The sequence below is a fragment of the Heterocephalus glaber genome, unplaced genomic scaffold (assembly GCF_053883595.1).
Source record: "Heterocephalus glaber isolate CG9 unplaced genomic scaffold, H.glaber_assembly_v1.0 deba00001442, whole genome shotgun sequence".
NCBI classification, from domain to species: domain Eukaryota; kingdom Metazoa; phylum Chordata; class Mammalia; order Rodentia; family Bathyergidae; genus Heterocephalus; species Heterocephalus glaber.
This window is the reverse complement of record NW_028258296.1, coordinates 6,711,013-6,734,061: the sequence shown is the minus strand read 5'-3', so window position 1 is coordinate 6,734,061 and position 23,049 is coordinate 6,711,013. Positions and strand designations below refer to the sequence as shown.

The window sequence follows — 23,049 nt, the reverse complement described above, 5'->3', positions numbered from 1 at the left end:
TCTGACAAGGTCAGCTCATTTAACTGGCTGCAAGTGTTTTATCCCATGCTGTACTTCCAGGAAATGTTTACTGTGATAGCCCACAATTTATTCTTGACATCTGTAGGACCCTTCCAAACTACTCTTTTTGTGTTTATGGTGTAAATGAACATTAGCTACATAGATTACTTTCACTTGTGATAGGAACTATTTCATAGTTGGGACTCTCTATATATACACTATATATTCCAAAAGCTTAAATTTCACGAGCCCTGAGCTATACAAATAATAAATGCATCATTTGAAGACAAAACAGATTAGAATATTTCATAATGTGGAATTTTCTTGATGCAATAAACACTTCCTTATAATTCTCCAAGTTTTCCATAACACATAAAGGTACTTCTTTTGTCTATAAATTCCTTGAATTGGCACAAAAAACTTTAATGATTTATACATTTATCCTTTTCATAAAACTCATATTTGTTCATAAAGTTCATAAGGATTATATCAGAAAAAATATTTCTCAACATGAGTTCCTGAGATGATACTGTCTCAAATAAATATTAATTCATTTTTCCTCTCTTACTCCATTTGTACATAAATTCATATCAGTAGTTTTGTAAATGATTGGGATAAAGCATTTCAAAAGATTCCACCATACATCAGCATCACCGTTCACATGCAACAAACAGAGCTGTGCGGCATTCTGCTACATGTGCAGCGCTAAAGAGAATGTGATAGCAGAGCTTCCTCCAGATGTGATCACTCAATTCAAATAGGGAAATACAATAGAAGTCAACAGGCAAACACAGCAGCTAACCAGACTACCAGGTGTAAAGAAAAGGAAGTTGTAGGAAACCTGCCTTTCCAAACAGAGAAATGTTTTTGAACATGGAGGAGGCAAAGCTGGAATACAGATAAATCTGGACTTGGGGCCTGGTAAGAAAAATGATTAATCTGGTCTTTATCTCCAAAGAAATAGCAAACCAGTGATCATTATAATTGGGGAGGGGGTAAGATGATCCAAATGCATGTCCAAAGTATCATTAAGGTAAGTGTGCTGCTTTGCTTTTCTTAATTAAACCATCCGATCATCACAGCAGTAATGTGAGATGATTATTATTGTGCTCATGTTAAACATGAGTAAATTATGACGTGGAAGTTAAAATAAGTGTCTTGAGGTCACCTAACCAGAAAATAACAGCCAAAAATTTACACCCATATTTTTTATCTGGCTGCAGATCAACTGTGTATAATCACCAAGCCACAGATGCTAGCAAAAAGTAATTCTGACAGATATTTTAAAATTTGGAAGCCTGGGATACCAAATGGCAAGAGAGTAATAAAGATGAAACAACAAAGAGTAATAAGAATTCATGTTGTCTAAAATAGAAGACCTCACAAGGCACCCCACACACTTCTGTCTTATGAGATAACAGAGAAGGATTTATGAGGAAATCTTTCCATCCATCTTTGCTTCTGAAGCTATTTCATTGCTGATCAGGCTAGAGGCCACTTTCACAAAAATAATCTCTATAGGATCTTTAGTGTTAGAGAAGTAAGACCCCAATCCCTGAGAGGTCCAAAATCCAAAGTTATGCTAATGGGCCATATTCATCAAAATGAGTACATCATTTCATCTGCCGAAGATTATCCTGGAGTTGTGTCTTCTCTGGCCCCTTGCCTAATTAGCTGGATGCCACAGAAACTGATTCTGAGGCAGAGCTGGCATCACAAATACCTTTCTGTCCTGCAGAAGCCTTGTACACACACTGACAATGGATGTGATGAAGTGAACTTCTCTGAGTCTTTGCATAGATAACATCACCCTTTGTCAATCAAACAGAAAGAGAGCTAATGCAATGCAATTATATTCATGATTGAAATAACTCTGCTTCACCCTGAGATTGTGGGTAATCTGTAACTAAAAATAACAAAAATGCCTACATTTGTACATAATTTCCCAAGCTGAAGGTAAGATATTTTTCAGCTAAAATGGGAAGTTAGAAGCTACAAAGTAATTCCAACTTGGTGTGATAATTCTTGAACATAAAACAGCCATTTTAAACACAGCAGTCTTATTTGTCTCTGTTTTAGCACTGGAGTTATTTGTAGTATTTCCCTTGATAAAAGCATTCCACAATCATAAAAATATTTGAAAACTATTATTCTAAAGGTTACCATGTCATCTTTCAAACAAGATTCCAACTGATTTCAAAAGAACACTAAGGATGTATAAATATGAATGTTCTAATCTATATACTTCTAAAGAGTTTAATTAATTAGAAATACTCCCAACTTTAATGATTCCATCTACTAACAAAACAAAAATGTTTCTTTTGTGAAGAGTTCATAATAAATCATAGCTATAATCCAAAATGTTAGAAGCAATAGACCTGAACAAAAATAAAACATGTTTTTAAATATTAAAAAGAATTTAAGGCTTTATGAATTCAAAAGTGCCTCAAAAATTCCAAAGTATATCCATTCTTAAAATCTAAATCAATCTGAAAATCCCCCAGATCTTGATAGGAAAATAAAATTTTGTCATAATTTCCAGTGGTTGAATACATATAAATTTCTGTTCTTCTTAGCTAAAATGAATTGTTATTTGTCTAAATTTCCAGATGAATGTTGTTTTTTCCAATGTTCCTCAACCTAGGGAAACAAAGGAGGACAAAGAAAAGGGTAATTTATTTGAGAAATTTATGAAATGCATTTCAACTCAATCAAAGATGGAAACAACAAAATATATTGAGGAGTACAACTGGATTACACAGAGCTGCATGCTGGCCAGGATGCAGATGCCATGGAAGAGAGAGAGGAAACTCAACAGTTGGTTTCATCCATTACACTATGACCTCTGATGCTAGTCCACTTGAAGGCAGTTAAGATGTAAAAACTATTTTTCAATGTGTAAATGCTTTAACTACTACCCAAGAGGTGGACAGAGATTTGTCAGTGCTCCTAATGGTATCACTGAACCTGTGTACCGGCCTGGATGCTTAACCGTTGATCCGCGTGCCACGCCAAGCTGGGTCACGTGAGTTGCTGTGGCCGATGTATTTAAATGGACATAAAATATACTATGTGCAAGGAGACACACTTCTTCTCATCTCAGGAACTAAGTGTAAAAGCAACAATTGTCAATTGTTCTTTCCAAACTGTAAAGCATGATAGAAAAAGAGGGAAGAAATTAGTATTCGGAAGGAATGGGTATGCATTTGTGCTTCTTTGCATGCCAAAAAATAATTAAAAGAAAACCAATATAACAATACAAAGTGAGTCACTCTTGCATACCCAATTTCCATTTATTTGAAAACTTATTTTTCATAAAATTAGGCTTTAATTATTTTCCCTACAAAAGTATTCAATACTTTTCCAAAATTTTATATAGGTATACGTGTTTCTTTTTATTAAATGATGCTCTGATTCATGCTTCAGCCAGTTACTTAGTTTCCATCATATTAGTGTCAATGTTCTAGCTATCCTTGAATAAATTAGCTACCTCTCCCATGTTCTCCAAGCAACAAATTGTCTCTCCATCTATTCAATTTCTCATGCCAGAAACCTTGGAATAATCCTTGACACCACATTTTTTCCACTAATTCTTTCTACCAGCTCAGCAATGAATCCAATACATTACACAAAGCTATCTCAGTTTCATCTACCTCTTTCCACTTTGACTACCAAAATTCTAGCTCAATTTTTTATGATAAAACTTTTCCCAGTAGTATATGAATAAGAAAATATATATCAACCTGGTTTCTTTGATTTGTTTATAAATCAGGAGACATTACTGAGTTACATAAGATCAGCAGCATAGTTCTCAAACTTCTGCAGTATCAAAATAAGTACTTGTGCCCAAAATTACAAACTGAGAAAGTCAAACTGCTTAAATTTATAAAATATTCTCAAATGAAAGTATCTTTTAAATAATTAATTCTTACAATTCGAACCAGTTATAAATGACAACACATTTTTGTATTAAGAACTAAATTAGAAGCATGCTCAGCATTTTTATAGTCATGACACTAACCCAATTCCATCTTCACTAACTAGCGTCTCACTTTCAAATTGAGAGGAAGGAAATGCTGCATTTTTCTACAGTTACAAACAATCCCCCGAATCTCAAAATAATAACACTTCATGTTTTGCTTAAAGGACGCATTGAATTCTTGTGCACAGAGAAGACTCGGTTGAGAATAGCTGTTTGGGGACCACGTGGATGCAAGCTCTGGCACATGCTTCTCTAACTGTTACATCACAGAATGGTCACATAACGCGCTGAGTCACGAATGCTTCTACACAGATGAGGTACTCTTCATTCTGTTGCTGTTGTTGTTCGCACTGCATTGGCCAAAGCAACTAACATGCCTAATTTCCAGGAGGAGAAGTGAATTACAGTCCTATAATCCTCAGAGGGAGGAGAAGAACAAATCCAGCTGAACTGCACCAAAGGCTACAGCAGTCACTTGAAGGCGTTCAGAAGCGTAAGTAAAATCATTCTGTCATTCATTCATCCACACAACACGCACATTTTTTGCACTGGGCTGTAAGTCAATTTTCTAGGGATAACAAAAATCAAATGAGTCCTTTTATATGTGCTGGTTTGGGGCACAGCCATTTCAAACATTTAAACAATGCTAGAAATGTTTGTGCCAACTATGGAAGTATCCCAAAGAAAAACAAACTGGAAATGATTATTACACAAAGTCCACACTTTAAAGGTTTAATCACTTTAAAAAAAAGATGTGGAGAATACAATCAGGGAATTCTTAAGTTTTATTAAACAGCTATATATGCCATATATTCTACATTCAACTAATTACTTTAAAGCGTTTGCCCATTAACAGTGATCGTCACTGAGCTTGAAGATAAATGCCGCACCTGCCTTACGTGCAGAAGGGGAGGGTGCAAGCCTTCTAAGCAGCATCCTGGACTTTTTGTTGCCTTCCTTTTCAATGTAAATACCAGCAGCCACTATATTTTTTAAAAATAATACTGGTTCCTAGGACTAGGACTCTTAACTCCCAATAAAATGTCCTGTCTTCTACACCAGAAGTACGCTATTTTATCAAAAGTCAGTGATCTTAAAGCCATCAGGTAACACTGAACACAAGAAAGAACTCATCCATGCTCCCCGAGCCCAAATACAACTTTTTTCTGTACTTCCATTTTTCACACATGATCGTACAAAGAAATCCTCCCAGGAATAAAAAAGGAAGGAGATTAAGAACATATTCTTTTCTACCAGTTATAACTTTTCACAGGCAAAGAAGTGCTGAGCTGTACGGGCTTGGGCTGCCCTGGTCACATGTGGAGACAAGAGGAGGGATGTGTGGCTCCCTCAGACTGACTGCAGGCACTGACTGCTATAGCGTGGATGTGCCCACGGAGATTCATGTTAATGTCACCCCTGTGGTGAGTTCCCCCATACACCCCAGTGTGGGAGACTGGACCCGTGGTCTTGTGCACACAGCACAAGCTCTCTATCCCTGAGCAACACCCCCGCCCTCCACAGTGAGACAGTAAATGAGGGGCAAGCTGGGACCTTTAAGAGGTGATCGGAAGGCTGGGGGGTAGCTCAGTGTTAGAGACCCAGGGCTCAACATGATCCCCAAGTGATATAGATCAGGAGGACAGAGCCCATTCATCGATGGGTGGAGCAGCTACCTAAGGAGTCGCTGTCCTCTGGACACAGCACTCTCCCCATGTCATGCCCTGTATCACTTTGGGGCTCTGCAGAATGTCTACCAGCAAGAAAACCCTCATCAAATGGGGCCCCTGGACCTTGTACCTCCCAACCTCCAGAACCATGGGCTGAACAAACCTTTACTCTCTCTAAACCAACCATCTCTGGAATTCAGTTAGACCAACAGCAAATGGACTAAGACACTGGTTCATTACTGAGTTCGCAGTCACCATTATAGCTTATCTTTCTGGGTAAATTTACACTGATTAATAAATAGCAAAGATTTAGGACTTGCCAATTGCTACAGAGGACAATGCTCTTGGTCTGGATTATAGGTAATATTTAGGATGGGATGCATAAACAGCAAGTTCTTGGAACTGAGAGGTTGACATATGTAATATATTTAAACAAAAAATGCAAAAGCAGGCCTTAAACACTGCTTGTACAGGCTTTGCTCTCCCCTTGTCAGTGACCAGCACATTTTAATGTGTGCATTCTCAAGGTGTTTACCTGTGGTGGACCTATGGCATGTCTGCCACAGCAGGGAATGTGTATCCCTGAAGCTCTAGGAGGTCCACCATCATTGTCTACTGTGCTGTATTTCCTTCAACGAGCAACGTATTATATTTACGTAAAAGATATGTACCCTATCTCAATATGGACTGTCTCTTAATCTATCGAGTCTCTCAATCTGTGTATGTACTTTTAATAAAGCTGATCTACTCTATGATTTTTATATGGAAAGTTAACGTGTAAGTTTCTTCCCCTACCGGAGTATAAAAGAGTATCTCCTCACTCCCCTTTCTTTACATCCCACGTTGGTGTCTACTGTGTTTGAGTTTTGATGTCATGATTTTGTCTAAAGAAAACAAACCTTAGAAAATTATCTAACAACCAAACATTAAACATGTTTTTATTATATTGCATAGTTAAATAATGTCTCGGTAAGTTAAATTAAACATTCTGAAAGATAAAGCAGGTATTGCTATGGGGATAATCCAAAGCTTGAGCTGGAAGAAGGTGATGTCTTACTGTTAACACATAGCTGTAGGACACTCCGATTTCTTGTGTAAAATTGTATGGGATTACAGTCACAGATGCAGAAACATGTTCCGTTCTATCACTCCCACCAGCCTCAACACAGTACACTGGAAGTCAGCACAAGTAAGAGCATTCTACAAATGAAAGCATAGGTACTATGCTGCTGTACAATGCACTAATTTAGTCTTTGTGATGTTTCTTCAATTTTCAACATTATTTTCACTAAGAAGATTTAATTTGCCTTTTTAAGATTATTAGATGGGGATATGAAAGTACAACTTGCTTATTCAATACTTTTGTTTATAAACTTTATATTTCATTGTTTACAATGTAAATACATGTTTTAAGAGATCAACATCATTATTTTGAAAAAGTTCTATAATGGCTGTTGGTATGTTTTGTCAGCATGTTGAAAAACACCTTTCCCTAAGTTTCCCCACAACCAAAGCTTCTAGAAAATGTGGACTGATAATTTTAGCATTAGAAAAACTATTAAGTGAAAAACACTTATCTCCAATTTGTCTCAAGACAAAAGAACTAAGTTATAATAGATACTAAACAGGTATTTAGAAAGAAAGCTTGCTCTTCAAAATGTAACTTTTGAGTTTCCCTGGCATGCTTATTATTTGCAGGAGACAAACTTGAGATACATCAGGGTAGGAGAAGCCAGCAAGCAAATAAATATAAAGTAGGATTCCCAGAGGATGAAAAACATCCAGAGGAATGGATCTGTTATCATATTTTACCTTTCTTACTAGAATGCTCTCCTAAAGGGTTAATATCAACTTTAAATATTCTTGATTTTAGTAAGAACACTCATTGATTGGGTTCTAATGATACCAGCAATTTAGAAGAAAATTCATTTATTTAACACAAACTGAACATTTTCCCATCATCCAATATTCATCTCGCTGGAATTATCATAAAAAGTTCAATAATTTAAGACAACATTTTAACTCTCATTAAGAGAGGACATAGTATCCAAGTTTAGAATACTTCAGTATTAGTGAAAATTAAGTCCGTACCTCTTAAATAAAGGCATCTTTTTAAAAACAGAATGCTTAATGGATGTTAAATTTACAGCATTACAGCCTGCCTAGACAGTTGGATGAAAGTAGAAAGAGAAGGCAATTGTCCAAAAAACTTAAGCCAAATAAAAAGAAAAATTCAGACAAAATATTCAGGCCAAAAATCAAGTGAAAAAGAAATGTGTTTTGGATGGTGTCATGATATTGGCTGGCTATATTAATCAGATCTATGAGGTCAAGGTTCCTTTTCCTCTTCTATTTCGCTCAGGTAGATATAAGGCTCTAATAACGCCAAGGGTGCAGTCTCACTGGCCGAGGTGGGCGGATAATAGATCCTGTTCCCATGTGGTTTCCCCCACGACTGGCCTTGTCATCTTGAGCAAGAACACAGACTTAGCCGTGCCTCAGTTTACTCTCCTATAGAGTGAGGCTCTCTCTGGTTCTTTCCGGCTCTGAAGTGTTACGAACTTATGGAACAGTAAGATTCCAGCATTTGTGTTCTGAAACAGACCAATTTCAGTCATATATGTATATGTGCTGTCCCCCCAGCTTCCATAATCCGCCATTACCCTAAGGATATCACTAATATTTAACACTCACTCAAAGTTTAACTAGCTACTGGATGTAATTACAATCACAATTATAAAATTGTTTCAAGAAATTAATCACACTTGAGAAGAAAATTCACTGTGTCCCAAATTACACTGATTCACAATAACACTGGACAGTAAATACTTAATGGGATAAAATTGCTCAAAATATGTGATCTAAGGTACACTTCCATTCTGCATGGCTCTGTGAGGGGTCTACTGGTGGTGAACATGATGCTGGGGCATGCAGCACACTTCTGTGGTTACTATTATAGGAGTCTACTTGCACTTTTTGATTATTTTAGTTACATCATCTACATTGTATGAATTCTTTAAACTCAGCCGGCATAATTTGGCTTTATGTCCATTACTCATCTTTTCAGTACAAGAAATGTCTTCAAAACACTTAGGCGTTATCTCAAGAAGATTCATTTCTTGCTTTACCTTCCCTTATTACACAACTTAATAATGACACCAGGCTCCTGGAAAATAATTTGCTACTACACGAAAGTATCTTTACCACTTTCAATATGGCAATAGCATAAACATTCTGGGTTGTTTTTTTCTCACTGATTAAGGCAAATAGCTCTTTTCCAATTGTTTGGACCATATTTCCTCTGTTAGCTCTGTTTTACTGTTTTCTCCTTATACCATATTCTTCTCTTTCTGTCTACGACATGTCAGACACAAATGACAGCACTGACACTATCGGTGTGTTTGATTTGTTTTTCAGATCAGCTATCTCTTTTCTGTAACAAAAAGAAATGATAGCTTCTGGCTTGTTCTCATAATATTTCATGTCCTCGATTCCATAAAATTTAATTCTTTCCTTAACTGAACACACACACACACACGTATTAGAAAGTTCTGTTCAAGTAAACATATTCATTATGCTACTATTTTGGGCACAATAAAATTATCCCCTAGTTTTAAATAGGCTGTCAAGGGCCGGGAATTTAGCTCAGTGATTTCATTGCCTGCTGCGCAAGTGCAAGGACCCGAGTTCGATCCCTGGAACCAAAATAAATAAACAAATACATAAATATGCCATCAACCTTACTGAACATGAACAACCTTACTGAAGAAATGCTATCCTTAAGAAACCAATACAGTAGCATTATTCAAATACTTAAACAGATCATGTCAATGATAATATAAATTTTAATACTTCATCCTTGGTTAAGTACTATTCATTTCAAGTGTAGTAAATGAAAATATCTTATATAGAGATTTTAAGTACTTTATAAAAGCAGTAAACAATGCCATGAAAATGAGTGTACACAGAAAGTCCTAAATTTATTTATCAATTTTTCCATGTGTCTTTGAGTGATGAATGATCACTTTTTTATTATGGTTAATAATTTAAGAAGCATATGTAACACTTCTCCAGAGGCTTATTTATCAACTATATCATCATAGTTTCAAAGTAGATGACAGCTACAGGTTCAAAACTTGCTTCATTAAAAACTTCCTGAATGTATTTTTGTATGACAGATTCTAATAGGTTATTAAACGTTTCTGTCATGAATTAATTAGGAAAACAAGGAACAGTATTTCTTAGTCACAAAACTAGTATGGTGCATGACTGTCAAATGCAGATCATTTTGAAAAGCTAGATCAAAATCTTAATTCTTATTTATAAATTAGGAAAATATTCTACAATGACAGATTTCAGCTAGTCAACAAACTAATTTACACCAATGGAAGAGACACCCTGGTATAGAGGCAGAGCCTCAGGAGCCAAATTCTCGGCCCCTCACTTTCTCACTGTGTGACACGATCAGGCCACTTACTGTATTTGAGTCTCAATTTTCAAATATTTGAAATGGTGAGAATAGTATGTCTAACAGGAAATAAAGTGCCTGACCCAGTGGCGTTTGGCAACTGGTAGCTGTTGTTATGCATACAGTTCAGACCTTATGTATTGTAAGGAAAGCAAGAGGACAAGTGATGCCCATGGATTTCTCAACATAGTTCCTTAACGCCATGACAGGAAAGAGATACACGTGCTTATCTAGATGGCATTATTTGAAAGCACAGGGTGCCATCCCTACACACAGCCACAAGTACATACCCCCGCACCTCACTGAAGAAAACTGACTCATACCAGAGTTTATGGCGCATTCTCCCAAAGCGATCACATCTCCTTTGTGTACCACTTTGTCATATTTTATTCCAGCTATAATTGAGCAATTATTACTACCTCTATTTTATAGCTTTAAAAGAGGTTGACTGATACTGTTGGCAATTACATGTTATTTCCAGAAGTACCTAAGAGTTTCTTATTCTTCTTTTATCCTCTTAGGATAACTTCCTAGAGTCATTTCTATAAAAACACAAATATTTCTAATGATTAAAATTTTAATCACAGAACATGGTTAAAATTTTCATAAAAGAGAAGGATTATTGATTTGTAGTCATCATCTTCCAAACATTGTTCATTTATAGTGCCACTTTTAATTCTGAGTTTTCATGGCCAATTCACACTTCAATATTTTAAGATATATGCAAATATGGCTAAGTTAAACGAGCCAACCTGAAAATGTGACATGCTCTATGATTCTAACTACAAGACACTCTGGAAAAGGGACAGTAACAAAGTTCACTGCTTTTCAAGGTTTCTGGGGAGGGAAGGAGAAATATTGATAGCATAGAGCACGTTTAGGACAGTAAAGGTATTCTTCATGAGATTAAAACGGTGGATTACTGCTATCATACATCTGTCAAAACCCACAGAATGCATAACAGAGGGAACCCTAACGTAAAGTATGGACTTGGGTTGATAATGTGTCAAGGAAGGTTCACTGATTACAATAAACACGTCACACAATTTTAGAAAAGCCTGCTTTTGTGTTTCCTTCGAGTAGATTATCATTGTTACTGTACAGGTTTAAATTGCTATTTTAATATTAAATTTTATTTTTAAATATTGAAACTTTAAAGTCTTCCACTGAAGGCCCTTAAATTAAAGAGGTTCAAAGTGAATAGCTCAGAAGATCCTAGAAGCATCTCCTGTATATCTTTCCTTAGACACAGGAATTACTTACTGGTGAGAAGCTTCGTCACAACTAAATGTTCTGTGTCACAGATAGGAATCAATGGTTTCCCAAATTCCTCTTGCAAATTCGCATGCCCAGCTAGGCCCACCTCAAGTGAGCTGTGGATAGTACTCTATAAAGCAGCCCTTGTTGCTGTAAACAACAAAATACTCCGATGTCTTTTATTGCTGGTGTGATCATTATAACTGTTTTATTGAACAAACATTATATAATTCAAAAGGAAAAATTTTCCAAAAAATTTAAGTGAAGAAGAAAATACACTAAGAATCTAGAGACGATTCAGATGATGATTTATCTTTGCTTACTCTTTGTTGTACTTTGGTAATTTGGGTATGGAATGAAGTCATCAAGGGTTGTGTAATCCAACAGTCATTCAGAAAATAAAATTTTTGTGTCAATAGGTGTAATGTTGATACATGGATTGAAATCTAACATTGTCAAGTTTTCAGCTGTTCTAAAAATGGACATTTTAAGACATAACCAAGGAGACTAGGTTGTATAACAAATATTCCCATCCATTTTGGACTGAAGACATATCTAAGAAATTCCCTGGGGACCACTATGTATAATGTGGTTAATGACTTTCATAACAATAAAAATTCATAATACTAATTAATATTTTCACAACTTTTAAAAATCCAAAGCCAACAAACACACAAAAATACTTTAAGCTTATTTTTTATACTTTATAGAAGAATTAGAAAAATTAAAAGCTCACAAAAAGTGAAGTGGAATGAAATTTTAATTAGGAAAATCTCAATGCCAGCCTAATGCTGTACTGAAACTCTGAATAAAACATGGCTACTGTAATTGGCCCAGTTTGTTTCTATATGAAGTTGTTTCTAATTCTGACACTGCATATGTTCAGGCACAAGTGATGAAGCATGCAAGGGTTGCCATGGTAAGCACACATCCTTTCTTGGTCAGTCATATTTTTAAAAAACGTATCAAGAACTCTCACCTCAGAATATGTTAGGGAAACTGCCTATGCTTTCTTTACCAGGACATATTAACATGATGCAATGCAGCATGGTCAGAAACAGCCCACATTTTAAAAAAAACTTTAGCCTATTAAGATGGCTTGTAAAACAGGCAGTCAAAATGAAACACTCAATCTTCAAGCCACATAACTCTAGTTCAGTGTTGGGTGGAGGTCAAGTTGTACTTTCACTAAATTAATAAATGATCAGATCGCAGGGCCTTCCACAGGCCTGAGACACCTCAGGGACTCCACCTGTAGACCCTGCTAAACACATACCTGATGCACATACATGCACGTCAGTCCTATGACTCTTAGGGGAAAATAAAATAATCCCGGGTTCTCCACTTTCTCCCATGTCCCCTGGTGTGATCAGTGATTTCCAAGAATCGGGCACAGGACTGCTTTACAGTCCTTTGCAGAAAGATCTCCAACAAGTCTGCTGCAGAATGCCTGAATTAAAGCCTGCCACTGGACTGGGGAGGTGGCAGGATCTGTTGCCAATGACAGCAGGTTCTTAGCGCTGGGAAACCCACGTGTGCAGGGGCTGGAGAACTTTTCCACCGCCTCCCACAGGGAGTGCCTCATTTAAAAACAGGGGGCCTGCTGGGGCGAGGGCTGGAGATGCAGGGTGGGTATTTAAAAGGAAATGTCACAGGAAGTTTCAAGAGCTTCACAGGCAACTATCTACCTGTGCTCTCTTCTGGCCTCTGATCAATATCATTATCATCATCACCATCATTATCATCACCATCATCACCATCATTGTTATCATCATCATATTTCCTTGAAAGGACGACTTCAGCAACTGGGATGCCGAGCATCCACAGGCTCGGCCTGGAACAAAGAAAATCGAGTTCCTAACACTGTATCTCTCCCGTCGGAGGGATCACGTGTCCTGCTTTCGCTGGCATGCACTCTGCTCGCCCACGCTATAAAATCTCTATTGTGCTTAGAAATTCTGCCCAGGTTAAACCATGCTCAGATACAAATCGCTTTGCCTCCATCACGAGAGCCGCATCTCAGCATACACAGGTACGCAGAGCTACCTGCTGACCCAGTTACCATGCAGGCAAATTCGAGGCGTTGAGAGTGCATTGGGAAAGTGACCGAAGAGAGCAGGTGGAGGGCCCTGTCTCACGGACTCCACCCACCCCTCCCGCCTTGTGTAAGAGAACTTGACAGGAACGTGGGAGTCGCAGATGGCTCCTCTCCGAAGCTGATTCCCAGGAGTTGTGAAAGTGACCCCTTCCCTTCTCTCCGCGCTGCGCCCTGCAGCCCAACCCGAGGGCTTTGTGACTCGGCTGGGGAGGGGACAGCGAGGCCAGAGAGCGAGGAGAGGGCGGAGGCGGGTCTTTTATTCAGCCCCGTGGCCCAGAAGTAGTTTAATGAAGCAGATTTGCAGCCATCTCCGTTACCATGAAGTCACGCTATTCCTAAAGACAATCTGTGCGCCCCAGCCCAGCCCAGCCCAAGTCCCCATTCCCGACTCTAAAACACAGTCAGACGAGAGACTCTGGTGGCCAATCTGAGATTCTGGAGCCTGGGTGCCATGGTTGCCCCGGTCCTACAAGGTTTCCCTCCCTCTCCCCACGTAGGATCTGAAACACATCCTGCACCCTTAACCACAGGAGAGGAGGACGCAGAGGGGCCCGGCTGGACCGGGAATAGCGCAGGTCCGCCAGCTTCCCGCGGAACACAAAGGAAATGTGTGGGCTGGAGTTGCCAGGCTCGGGAGAGGGAGGCGTCTTTCTCTCTGACTCCAGAGCCATGCTTCACCACTGGACCCCACTTCTTTCTGTCCTCCGGTCTGGCATACTCTGGGGGTCCCCTTCGTTCCCTGAACTCCACCCTTTCCTTTCAATCCCCAAATGCCATCAAAACCATCTACCTGCTTTTTCTGCAAAGATATATTAAGACAGTAACACAACACCTTCCTAGGTAAGGGACAAGTGCGACCTGCCACAAGTGTGTGTGTGTGTGTGTGTGTGTGTGTGTGTGAGCGCGTGTGTCCAGCCAACACGCGCCGCATCCTGCACACTTCTCCGGGAAAAAGATGACCAGGGACCCCCCAGTAAGAGCGCTACAAGGCCTAACCTTGGCTGGACCCTTGGTCCTAGCATCAGCGCTCAGCGCTCGCATTTTACCTTTCCCTTTGGCAGTGTGTGATGAATCCCTCAGCGTCTCTCGCCAGCCAGCCAGCCAGCCAGCCACTCGGTGCTCCCCTGCACGCGCCCCGCTAGCACCCCGTTTCCAGATGCCCCGCAGCCCGCCCCCCGCCGCCGCTTCCGCGGGCGCCCTACTCACTTCGCCGGCCGGAGAGGCTGCCCATGAGGTTCGGGAGAGCGTGCGCCGCGCAGCGGCCGAGGCTGTTCCTGGAAATGCCGGGGGTCCGCAGTGGAGCGGGCGCGCGGGTCCCGGCGGGGGCGGGCGCGGGCGCGGGGATTCCGAGCCGGTGCCGCGCTAGACCACGCTGTCGCCGGCGCCCCTCAGGTGGCCGCCGGGGTGGGCGCGTCCCCTCCCGGCCTGCGCCTGCCCTGCGCGCCGCGCTAGCGACCGCAGCCCCGGCGGCGGCGCGGCTCGGCCCCCGCCCCCAGGAGGCTCCACACACACCGAATCCCGGGCGGAGGAGCGCGAGCAGGAAGGGCGAGCGGCGCGCCCCGCTCCGAGGCGCGCGTGCGGGCGGAGATCCCGGGGACCCGAGCAGCGTGGGTCCCGCCGGCGAGGACCGCTGCAGGGCGCTGGCGTGAGCGGCTCCCGGCCCGGGGCTCGCCCGAGCGGGGTCGTCGTGGGCGCGGAGGCTCCGGCAGCGAGGAGGCGCGCTCTGGCCTCCCGCCCCGCTCTCCTCCCACCCTCTTCCGACGACACCGGCTGCAGCCGCTTCGAAGTGTGAGGAACGTCAAGGAGTCGGAGCGGGGTGGGCGCCGGGCACCGCGGCCCCAGCCCCGCCGCCAGGGGAGCCGCTCGCCGGCCCCTCTGACCTCTGCTCGGCTCCTTCAGACTGCGAGGGGCTTCCGGTCGCAGAGCGCGGGGCACGCCCACCCGGCGTCCGGGGGCAGCGGGGCCCGGGTCGAGGCGTCCCCGGCGGAGCGGCTCCGGCCTGCGCCTGCCGCGCCCGCGCTCGCGCCGCACTGCTCGGTGACGCCGCGCTCGCCGCCCGCCGGCTGCCGCTCCTGCTACCTCAGCAGAGCGCGAGGCGGCCGGGAGCGCCTGCTCGGGGTTTCCTCCCCCGCCCGCCCGCGGCAGGTCGTCGGCCGGCGCCGAGGGGAGAGGTCTCCGCCTGCGGGTGCGCGGGCCTCCAGTCAGTCGCCGCGGACTCCCTGTCCTGGCTCCCCGTCCCCTTCCCCTTCCTATTCGGGGGTCAGGGAGGGACCCCAGAATCCTGCTGCTCTGGGAGTGAGCGAGCAGCCAGGGGTTTCCCAACTTCCCTTCCTCCCTCACCGCCCCGCCTGCAGCCCTGAACACTCTCACTCACACGCACGCACACGCACACTCCTTCACAGAAAGCCACTCTCTCTTCGTACACACGCCCTGGAACTCACACCAGCAGTGTTAAAAACCACATTGATGACGCTTGTACTATATTTAGACTTGCAGATCCGATGAATTCCATCCTTGAAAATTAAAATGGATTTATTATCATGCAATCATTCTTTTGTGGAATATGAGTGGTCCCCCCCCCCCGCCCCAACCAGTCCTCTTCCTCCTGTTTCTCTTCCTCCTCCTCCTTTCTCCTTTTCGCAGGAGGATCCTGCCTTCCATTCTCTAATTGCCAATGATGTGGTGGGATTGTCTGAAATGTATGGAAGCCCTTCCTTGTATTCCTGCATTGGAATATTAACGTCTTCAAGGATAAGAATCCTTTCTCCTGGCTTCCGGGGATTGGCGAGGAAGAGACTTTGGAGGCTGAGACCCGTCTGGGGAGAACTTGGAAAGAGTGATTATCTGCTTCATCTGGCCCACTTTGAAGGACAACTTCCCAGGGCTTGGTGTCATTTGTACATAGGAGGGAAGAGAAGTGAGACTATGTTTAAGAGAGCCTGCTTACTTTCTTTCAAGTCTTACAAAACACCATGATACAGGTTATGAAAATGACAAAGAAATGGAAAAAAGTGTTAAGAGAACTTTTTAAAAAATAAATTGACCCAAACGCAAGGACCCGAGTTCAATCCCCGGTACCAAAAAAAAAAAAAAAAAAAAGAAAAAAATTTAAAAAATTAAAAATAAAAATAAATAAATAAATAAATTGACCTTGGGCCAGGATTTAGCTCAGTGGTTTGGCCACCTGCTGCGCAAGTGCAAGGTCCCGAATTTGATCCCGCACCAAAAAATTAAATAAATAAATAAATAAATAATTTGACCTTGGTTGCGGTCTATTTATTTTTCACCCACAATGTTGTCTTCCTGAACATCTTGTCTCATCTCAAAGTCTCAGCTAGCTGGGGTGGTATTAAAAATTTTACGTACCCATTGAAACCTGATAAAAAGAATTGGACACAATTATCTAGTTAAAGCAAACCTACATGGATTTCCAGTTGTTTGGAGTACAATTTACACCCTATTTTCACATACATTATTTCATTTAATCCCCTTCCTAAATCGCTCTGGTGGAACCACACTTATTAGAAGGGATTATCTCAAAACTGTACTCAGTTGCCCTGTACTTGAACTCAGAATTTTTAATTATAACTCCAGGATTCATTCCCTCATACCAAAATATTTCACAATACTTTTTCTATCAAAATCACAGCCAGTTATGATAACTGCAGGTCCTTTCAAACAGTCAACACAACTCCTGCTGAAGTGACCTATGCTAAGTGGAATTGTTTTCCTAAGAAAAAGCAAATTTTTTTCTTTCCAGTGGGAAGACAGAAGGTTTTGGGGGGCTCCAAACTAAGAATTGATGGTGATATCAAAACATATTTTAAACCATATGTCCTCTATTCTCCTTTATCTTAGCTTACAATCTTGATTTTATAAAGATCAAAATGGATAAAAGGTTTTCACCATGAAAACATGAATTGAGAGAGAGAGAGAGGTAGAGAGAGAGAGAGAATTCTCTTTACAATAGGCTTTGGATACAATGGCTCATTTTTTTCCTCTAAGATTTATGAATCTTGAAGAATATTTGGCCACCTTCACTACTTAAACAATGAGGCATATTGAAGCCATTTCAGTGGCTTCATGGAATTATGAAACTATTGAAATGCAAATGTAGATGCTGTCTTTAAACTTCACATTGCCCTGTCATCAAACCTCTGAAAATGCAGATGACTGTCTGAAAATTGGAGAAAGATGAATGCTAAATATCTTTTGTGAGTTGTTCACGCAGAGACCCAACACCAGAAACCATAACAACTTAAAAAATTGGATCCAGGTAGTTTAGCAGACTAGCTTTTCACAGTGTCTGTAAATGGTCAGATACTAAAGCTAAAATTTTGCAAATTGTGAAACATGTTCTGATTCACACTACTAAAACCTTTGAAATGGCAATCTGTTCCTAGAATAAGCAGGACTAACCTTATTTGAAAATAAAAAGACCTGGTGATATTAAACAATCAAGTGCCAACTATTTTCCTAATATTTTTTATGTGGGTGATTGAAATGTCATCCTTGTCTTATAAGATAAACTCTTTGACAATTCCTGACTAAAATAAAACTACTTGAGGAAAGGATGATATTTTCAGCTTTAAGATCTGTTAATATGATGAGCTTAATTGGATGTTGCTAATTGAAGATAACAGAAAACTTTGTTAAATTTTGATGTAGGAGACAGGAGTCTAAAAAGCTCAGAGCTGATACAGCTGGGGAGGGCAGGGTCTGTGGCAATGAGCACCCTAAGAGCAGAGAGTGCTACTTTGTTGCAGTTGGCTTTTGCAAATGAGGGACAAGTTTTGAATAGGAAACGGTAATAGGTCATTAAGATTTTTCTTCAAATGAATTTGTTAGATGGGCTTTACTGTGAAACTGCCCACTTAGATTAACAATTTGTTTTAGCAAAAGAGAATGCTCTTAATATGAATTTCAGTTCCTTTGGATTATTAATTTTTAACTTTTAAATATTAATTTGCACACTTAAGATGTATATGCAACAAATACAATGGGCACTGATGTACCCACCATGGACTTCAAGAAGGAAAGCATTGTAGATATGATTGAAACCTTCTGTCCTATTTTTCCACCTCCTCTCTGCCTTGTAACCTCATTCATAAATTTTCTTTGTATATTCATAAATGTTACCCAGTTTTGCTGCTAATGATATTTGTGTATAGCACTTCACATCCTTAACCCTTACATAAATAATATAATACAATATGTATCCTGTTGTAACTTGTGTTTGAGTTTTAATAACTCAACATTGTGTTTGTAAGGATGATCTATCTTGATGTGTGTCATTGTCACCGTAGTTCCCTAAATGCTACTGCTGGATGATAGCTCATTTTAGGAATCTATCATATCCATATTCTAATGGCAGTTTTTGCTATTATAAGTAATACTGTTATGAACATGTTTGTTGTGTCTTTTCACATATGCATATAATAATTTTTCTAGCTTATATACTACCCAGGAGTGAAATTCTGGATTGTAAAGTATAATGCATTCAGTATTAAGTGGTTCAACAGTTTACATGTAGCACTTGTGAGCTTTATGTGGTTGATGGCATAGAAGTTGGGGGTAGAGCAATGCTCATCAGAGGCCACAGGAAGTGAGGAGAAAGGGCAGGGAGAAGCTGATCAGTGGGTACAGAGTTATAGTTCCATACTTGTGAGAAGTTCTGGTGTGCTATTGCACCATAGGGTGACTCTAGATAGTGATAATGTAGCTGGAAGAAAGGATTTTAAATGTTTTATCATAAAGAAATGGCGTATATTTGATGGAATACGTAGGTTTATCTTGAACATTATACTATGCATACATGAGTGGAAATTTTATACAGTATCCCATAAATATGAACCAGTTTGTATTTATCAGTTAAAAAGAAATATTAATTTAATCATATTTTCCTTGATCCATATCCTGGCAATGCTAGGTTTTATCAGATATTTTCATGTTATACAGTTTGAAGGGCACAGAATGATATCTTTATCATCATTTCAATTCATATTTTCTTGTACACTTACATGGTTGAGCACCCTTTAGGAGGTTTATTTTCCATGCACATTTCCAATATGAATTGGTTACTTAAATATTTTACTCATTTTTAATTAGGCTTTCTTGATTTGTGTGTGTGTATGTCTATCGGGGTATTCTTGATTCAAATCCTTTGTCAGTTGTGTCTCATATTTTTACTCTTTAGTACATTTTTATGAAAAGAAACTACAATTTAGTAGTCAACTTCATCAATACTTTTCTTCATATGTTTTGTATTTAGTTTAAGAAAATCTTTACCACCTCAGGGTTCTCACTATATTTTTCTGTGTTGTATGCTAAAAGCTTCATAATTTTAGTTTTTCACGTTTCAGACTTTAAACCACTTGAAACTGATTTTCTGTATCATGTGGGGGTAGAGCTTAATGTGTTTATTCTTCCCTTTCTCCTGGTGGGATAAGTTATCATTTTAGAGTACAGGCCATCATATATCAGTTCATTGGCCTCTTTGAGAGTTCTGTTGTGTTTACATTGGCTTTCCATTGAAAACTCTCCTAAGTACTGTAACTTCATAACAAGTATTGATGCATAGTGAGCTGGAGGAACTTCATCTTGTTCTTCTTCAAAATTTCTTTGATTTTCCTTCATCTCTTCTTTGTGCTATTAGTTCTTAACCATGGAGCAGATCCACGATAGCCCATTTAATGTTTTTCACACCATAGACCTTATTAAAAACAGATTGTGAACTCACGAGGCCTCATTCTGTGTAGTGCTATATCAAATTGGCAATTCTCACTTCCAAGAGCTTCAGACTAAATTTATCAACTTACTACTCCAACAGAAGTCTTATTTTAGATAAAATCAGAAAAAAGAACTGCCAAGAAGAATAAAATATATTTTAAAAACCAATGTGTGTAAATTCATCAACACATTAGGTTGTAAAAGTTTTCTGATGTCTTTGCCATCTCTAGGTAGTTGTAAAGCTGTATAAAATTTTAGGTATTTTTTTCATTCTAAAGTTTGTATTATGTAAAGCAAGCTAAAATTTTTCTAATTCCAAAGTCTTATTAGCCTATGTTCTTGAAATTTAATATAGTTCAGTATTATTAATTCAAAGAGTTAGAAACTATAAAGTGAAGAGATAATTGATTTTTTGTAAGAAATATGTGTATAATTGGTAGCTATAACCTGCTGAAGGACTTCAGTAGCCTCAAACACATGAATCTAAACCACACAACTTTCCAGAAGTCAGAAGATTACATGCACACACAACCTAGGGCATAAATAGCTCTTACCTTCTCTTAGATAACTCTAAGAGAACTCCTTTACTTCAAGAATTGGTATATTGTTAACACCAAATTGTTCCTGTGACAAGCCAGTCGGCAAAAACACACAAATTATCTTCCCATGGAAATTAGGGCAAAAAAAATAGTTATCACTTTTGATTTGTATTTATCATAAGTGGCTATTTTTGCTTTTTTCAATTCATGGTTAGGCTGTGGCTTGTGGTGGAATATACTGTGGTGTCACAGTTATTTTTTCTCATACTCGAGTCTTGGGATCGCAACTATAATATCAGAAATTTGCTTTGATCCAGAAAGATAATTCCTAGAAAAGAATGCCTCTGCACTGAATGATGAGAGAACACACATAAGCAGATAGATATCATGACTAAATTTTGGCTTGTTATGTAAGATCATATCTAAATCTGAGTGGAAATGATAAAGATGAATGAAATCCTGATCTGACCATGACAAAATATAATAAGCTGTGAAAACATTGCCAATTTTGTTTTACGACTTTTTTTCTGTCTTTTTCAGTCTGTAGAGTCTACATTCCAGAGAGAAAATAGTCAAAATAGTTCAATAATCTTATAAGTTCATTACATTACATATTTTTAGTAAAAGCAGTACAGATGTTCCTCATTTAATGGCTGAGTTATATTCCTGCCATTAGATGATTAGAATTGGCTGCTAAATGAGGAATTGTATTTAGTATGTACATTACAATATTCAGAACAAAGCCATGGTCAAAGGAAACTCCAACTTGATGACTTTGCTTTTATTCGCATAGCTCTTACATGCAGCACTGTAATGTATAACAGCACATAAAACTACAGCACTGCACCATGTAGCACAGTCAGCAAAAATTACAGTGCTGTAAACAAGGTGTACTGTAAAAAAGACACTGAGGCTCTATCAACAAGATATATAGATCTGTGCCCCCCAAAACAGACATTCATGCCACCATTTGAGTCATCGAATCCTTCAAATTCCTCATTGGTGTCATCATTGGAATTACGATCAGAAGATGTAGAAGGCTCAGGTAAGGCAAATGACAAAGCAGAAAGGAAAGAACTAGTAGCAGGGGTCATGGGTGTAGCTTTTGAGAAGAATCTCGTTAGTGTGGTCTGTTCTGTCATTTTCTTTTTTGCTTTATAAACTTCACAATAGCATCATAAAAGTTCATTCATTTGCCTTTCTATTTTTGTGAACTGTTCATAGCCTCTAGTTCTAACATAGCTTCATTCACTTTTTTAACATTATTTACTTTTATTTAAAAAATTATTTTTATTTTAATGTAATGCAAGTAGATATTAATAAGGAAAATATAAAAACAGTTCTATGAAAAAATAATTTTTCATAACAAAAATGATTAGAGAATAGCAATAGTAAATACTCTGGCTATCATTATCTTAAATATATTTTCAATTTTTAATCTATCTCTCAACTCATTTCCTAATATTATACCTTTTTTGCATAAAACATTTTAATTATTAACAAAGTACCTCACACTCATTATAATTTTGAACAATTTCTTCCTATTTCACAGTATCTATTTTATATTTTGGTCCTTATTTATACTTTCAGTTTCTTATACCAGAGAGACAATGCTATATTTACACATGTGTGTTCAGTTTATTTCACTTTAGAGTATGGTTTCAAAGTGCATTCATTTACCTAGAAATATCTCAAGTTTATCCTGCTTTATGGCTGAATAGTACTCCATTATATTAAAAAAATCTTTTTTATCCATTCATCGGTGGATGGGCATTTGGGTTGTCTCCAAGATTTAGGTATTACACACTGTGCAGTGTAAACATGGGTGCACATATATTGCTGTGGTATGCTGCTTTTAATTCTTCTGGGAAGATATCTAGAAGAGGAATACCTGGGTCAAATGGGACCTCTAATCCTGGTTTTTTGAGGAATCTCTCTTGCAACCGCTGTGGAAATCAGTGTGAAGATTCCTCAAAAATCTTCATTCACTTTTGCGAACACACTGTGGATAGTATGCTGAAAACAGCACACTCATTGAGAAATCTGTGGAATTTTTGTGCACCAAATTGAATAAAGAAGTAGAAGAAGCCACCATAAGGTTGCATTGCTATTCACGTTCCTGCACCATATGTCCAAATGCAGGTCATAGGTCTGAACGGCGTGCCGGCAACACAAGTTCAAACAGTCCTTAAATAAGTAGGTCGTTAAGCGAGGAATATCTGTGCAAGGGTTGCTTGGAAATCATACGTAGTCAGGAGCCAGCATTTTTTGTTATATTTCATAATTTTGCTTATTTTGAGGACAAA

General features: G+C 39.4%; 1 protein-coding gene across 15 annotated transcripts in view; it reads right to left on the bottom strand.

Moving 5' to 3' along the window:
- The window catches only part of Lrrc7 (leucine rich repeat containing 7), a 496,759-nt gene extending 480,675 nt beyond the window's left edge, over positions 1-16,084 (bottom strand). For 7 of the 15 annotated variants that reach the window (XM_087212654.1, XM_087212661.1, XM_087212666.1 and 4 more), the window contains exon 1: positions 14,682-14,808. The gene's annotated coding sequence lies outside the window, so the exon portion shown is untranslated. Of the gene's footprint in view, positions 1-14,521; positions 14,635-14,681; positions 14,851-15,849 lie in introns of those variants that run through there. The other 8 variants (XM_087212662.1, XM_087212663.1, XM_087212668.1 and 5 more) reach the window with 6 other exon arrangements.
- Between the last annotated feature and the right edge of the window lie 6,965 nt (positions 16,085-23,049).